Here is a 5,502-nt window from a genome sequence, read left to right as displayed (position 1 = left end):
TCTCCTTTCACCAGCGCCTCCTGTCGCTCAAAAGTGGCAACCCAATTCATACAGTGGACGACGATCTTAGGTGATAACTTCACTTTAGCAGCCACACAAGGGCAAGGGGGTAGGCCTACGGTCGCTATAGGTGTGGTCCACTCGCTGGACCTGTATTAGTAGCATTCTAATAAAATGATTATATTGAGTAATATTTATAATATCATAAACGTTGTATCAGTACAGACTGGAATCGGGGAAACTACTACCGGTATAGGCATATGCAAGCGAATAGAGGCCTATAATCGTAGCAGTGATTGTAGGCGTGTATGCTCTTATGTATACATGCCAAGGCTCAGCTAGGCCTATGTAGACTGCCGTTCAGTACGATATCTTAAACCGGCTATACCGCAGATTTTGGACAAAAATCAGTCACTGCAAATGTTACTGTGGTTTTTTAGAAAATCTGTAGCCGAAACGACTACCATTCACAAAACACAGCAGCCTCTCCTATACCTCCATATCTACGTGTTAGGCCTAGGCTACAGTTCGAAATTGGTAAAAAAAGCTCCTAATATCTGGGTCCAAATTCCAAACATTAAAACAATTTTGTCACTATAACTAGTACGGATACGAGTCCGAAAGACAACAATTTGAACTATTCAGTTCTTGGTAGGTCTAAACTACAGAAAATTTGATTTCATTAGCGAATATAGATTTTTTGACAAACGTCCCCGGTAGGCCTGCGATATAATAGCTTAGGGCGGTATCTACGTACAGAAGATCGTTACATTGTTATTTACAGGCCTATTCGGGGAAATCAGGCATCTGGTCTTTGTTATTATTTGTGAGTGGACAATTCGAGAGTACGTCGCTCGACATGAAAGAAATAAATAAGTAGAAATTTATGTAAATTTACGTAAAGGCCCTATGTAAACGGATTGTATGATCAGTCATGCGGCGTTTTCTAAGGCCAGGTAGAGCAGGGAAAAGTGAATCAAAAGCTTGACATAAATGTATTATAATGTGACGGGTAGGAAATATGCATCACTGCTAGGGATTTGCAACCGGCGTATACAAAGTGCTTTGTGAGGAGTTTGCAGGGTTAAGTAGGTTCTTGTTTCGTAACCAACTGTTTCGTCGGTAGACAACTGGCAGCTGCAACTTTATTTCAGCATTGATGTAATATATTTTACGCCGCTAAATATAGCTAATAAAAAAGTCTCCCAACAGTAGCAGTGATCTGTTTAATGTCCTTATTGGAGTAAACCGCCAAAGTGACATGGGCAGTCGTAAAAAATCCCGCGCCTGGGGACGCCATCTTACCATTTTTCTGTCGAAGCCGATCACACCGATCATTGTAAACTACATGTGGTTTCACCGGTTACGGCAGTTATTCGTGCTGCCACAAAATTATTTGTAGGGCAGGCACTGGGTGGATTGACCTTGGGATTCTGACAGGGTGCACGCTCTGTTGAAGTCACAGTACATGTCGGACCGGGACATGTGATCCGTATGCGTTCTGCCAAGAAATCACAGGGGGTTTGTCTTTTGTTGTAAATTTTACAATAAAAATAAGATTCTGAAAAGTCCAAACGAGCTGGCCTGGAGTTACTCTGTCACAATAACTAGGCCTTTTGTACATGAAATACATTTTTTTGAAAAGTAATTGCATGTTAGTAGGATATGTAAGTGCATGCAGACAAAGGGACGTGATGGCAGTAGTTAAAAAGCATACAGTTCAGAAGAAAAAGACAAGTCAAGTCCTCTTCAACGAATGTTAGACAGTGCAATAGGTCAGGCGAGCCTCGTCAACCGCTCAGGGACCCACAATCTCCATCCAAGTCTGGATTTAAATCCCCACTTTATGTGTGATAGCCATTGAAAGGATAGCGCTTTTAACCACTAGACTACGGTCCATTTCAAATAGCAATTAAAAGGTGTGTCCTACATGAAGACTCCTTGGTTCTGTCCTATGAAATGGGTGCTGTGGCATTGTTTTTGGTTGTTGTGTTTTGTTTTGTTTTGTTTTTTTTTTTTGTTTTTTTGTTTTTTTTTGATGACGTCTGATAGCTGAGAGTAGCTCCCCGCTCAGAAACCTTGGGTTTAATTTTGCAGTGAAGCTGTCATGCACCGCGACGCTGAAGTACACTAGTTCCTCATATTTATTTTTTTTATTGGTGTTTTACTCAAGAATATTTCAATTATACGACGGTGGCCAGCATTATGGTGGGAGGAAACCGGACAGAACCCGGGGGGGGAAACCCGCGGCTATTCGGAGGTTGCTGGCAGACCTTCCCACGTACTGCCGGAGAGGAACCCAGCACGAGTTGGACTTGAACTCACATCATTGTGGACTAAGTATTTTAGCATTTTTTGGACATGCCATCTCCTAATGTCGGCAGAGTAAAATTCCAAAATATAAAGTCACAATGATGTCTTTCTTTTTTCGAATTACATTTCTTGTGTATGACTAAAACTTACTGGCGATACTAATGTTGTGGCTATGACAGTGGATTAGACCATATTTTCACATAGCCAGCACTTGCTTTTGTAAAATTTGAGAACGCTCGCAATCTCACAAAGGTAGGTAGTCTGCAGTGTTTCAAGTTAAATTCTGTGATGATATGTAGACTGTCCAAGAAATGTGGGTCATAATGAACGTAGTAGTAGTGTGAATTTACTTCTGACGTCGTGGTCCCGAAGTTTACCGAATTGTAGGTAATTTTATGTTTTCATTGGACGAGATTACCATCGTAGTATTTTGAGATTTCACAAGCACCGAGCAGTGAAATGAATCTAACATGAAAGAAAAACTGTGAGTTCTGTACTTCGCACCTAGGGCAATCAACATGCATACTCCAGTGGAATAACGTTCAACCTTGACCAGGCGGACGAAAGTGATCAACACAACATTGTAGCGTGTAACTAGGAAGGATGGAATTTCTTTACAGGAATTTGTTTGTTGGGTTGTGTATTACGCCGTACTCAAGAATATTTCACTTATACCACGGCGGCCAGCATTACGGTGGGTGAAATCGGGCACAGCCCGGGAGAAACCCACGACGGTCTGCAGGTTGTTGACAGATCTCCCCACGTACGGTCGGAGAGGAAGCTAGCATGAGCTGGACTTGAAGTCATAGCGAAACGCATTTGCGAGACGCCCCCCGGATGATTCCACCGTACTAGCGCGCTAATCACCTCGGTCACACGAATTTCTTTAAATCAGGTTATAGAGAGAAGGATGAAGGCATTTACTTCATGTCTTCCAGGTCACATCGTTGGATCATTAGCCAATCAAGCGGTGACAATACTCAAGAGGCAATATTATTGGCTAACTACTTGGCTATGCACTTGAGGAGGGGGAAGATGCAGACATGTCGAGAACAAGCATGTGGCAAAGCAAGCCCTAAGATCATTCACAGTCGCGTATAACTCATAGCGACAACCAGTAGTTGAGCACATTGGATGATGGAAGTATCTTTATCTGGTATTTGTTTATGTTGTGTTATATTTTGTACCATGAACAAGTATTTGTCTCAATCCCCAAAACTCTACAGACTGAAAACGCTAATCCAACTTCTGAAAACGCAATCCTAACTCTATTACGAACAAAATATTTATCACGCCCTTGGTGAATGATGTCGTACGGTGTCTGTCGGATTTTTTGGGGTGGGAGAAACCTGAAACCAAGTGCTTTATTTGCTACAAGCAAAAATGCATGTTATTCAAAAGTAACGAATTCGCCCCCAAGATGATTTTCACCCACCCTGTCGCGATGGACAATGATGTCGCACGCTTTAGCCCATAACTAAGTAGCCCTAAACCTATATATAGTGAAAATTGTCCTAAATGCATTGAACCGAGAAAACACACTGCATAGTTGACTGAGTGGCATGGAATACTGCAGAATGCAGTTGTTGAGTAGGTTCACCCACAGTGGTGACGGTCATTTACGCGGACTGACATGCACTTAAGACTGTTCGGACCTCTCGTAAGCTGTATATGTTTGTCCCAGGGGCTGGAGTTGTCAAATGCCTAACTCTCTGTATAGCAGGTTAGTACTATTTTCCACGCATGCATGCGGCTGTCAAATATTCACGTTTTGCAGTGTATTCTGGTGGCAAGGCTTAGATCGATCCTCTCTATGTAACAGACTTTTTGCACTATTGAAGAAAACAGTTTCTGATTTCGCGGACATTGGAATTCCTCCAGTCACAGTTAAGGAAGGTCATAGGGTTTATGTATGGCGCAGCATGCCTGGTGAGAGGCTATTTAGACGCATTTTCGCACGTGTTTTCTTAAGGGCACAGTATGACCTACGGTTACCTAGCCGGCTACCAGTGGTGTGGGTGATATCACGTGATACTTATTTAGTATGTAGGCACAGTTTTTCAACTCTGACCCACCAGTAAACACACAAACCCCGTCTTACGTAGACTGACTACATTATATATATATATATATATATATATATATATATATATATATATATATAACCGCTACAGCATTTCTTCAGAGATTTTGACAATTTCGAATGTATGAACATCATGATCACGTGATAAATTAAATAGATATGTTAATAAATAAATGCATTAGTAAAAAGAGCTCTTTAAAAAGTTATAAATGCAATCATGATGTATTTCTGATACACATTCCGTCGTAGCTTTCGGTCATATTGTAATGTAGGCCACATAGTCGTGGCTACGGAATTAAGTAAATGCATTAATAATGGTAAGTGTTGTGTGGCTGTGCAAACTGCCTCGTGTAAGATATGTTATATGCTGATAGCCTATACATATCATAGCATTAAAGATATGCTATATAACGATCATTACATTAAGATAGGTTATAGAGATCGTTATATTAAACTATGCCATATAGAGACCATTACATTAAGATATGCTGTAGAGATCATTACGTTAAGATAAACTTTAGTGATCATTACATTATGATCTAGTATATTAAATATGAACTAAGACTGTTGTTATACTTTGACTTTGGAGAACTGTATTATTTGCTGAGATTGGCTAAAATTTTAAACCTGAAATATGACTTAATACCAGGCCAGTAGAAAATAATCAAAAAACACTCTGAAATCACGTATAAATTTATTTGTCATAGTATCATAACAAGATTAAATCTAAAGAACACATAATTTGTAACCAGTTATGTTGTGAAAGCTTCGAGTTATCAGAGAAAACTACAGACTGATTTTGTTTTATTGTCGAGCATACTGAAAACCACCCTTTCGCATTACAGCCCTTACCCACCCGATCTGGCTAAATCTGGGAAGGAACGTAGTATTAGGTCACCGGTAAACCTATGTATGTGCACCCCCCTCCAACTCCCCCCCCCCCAACTCTCATCCCCCCCCCCAACTCTCACCCTCAGTACGCAAACCCTCTTGTTAGAGTACCTGACGAAATGGTGTACCGAGTTTATGTACCGATTATGTACCCCTGATTTATCCGGGTCAAACCAGCCACCTCAAACAACCATGTGTGCAGATCATGTTCTATA

The sequence above is a fragment of the Liolophura sinensis genome, chromosome 5 (genome assembly GCF_032854445.1).
Source record: "Liolophura sinensis isolate JHLJ2023 chromosome 5, CUHK_Ljap_v2, whole genome shotgun sequence".
Lineage (NCBI taxonomy): Eukaryota > Metazoa > Mollusca > Polyplacophora > Chitonida > Chitonidae > Liolophura > Liolophura sinensis.
Note: the sequence above shows the minus strand (reverse complement) of the source record.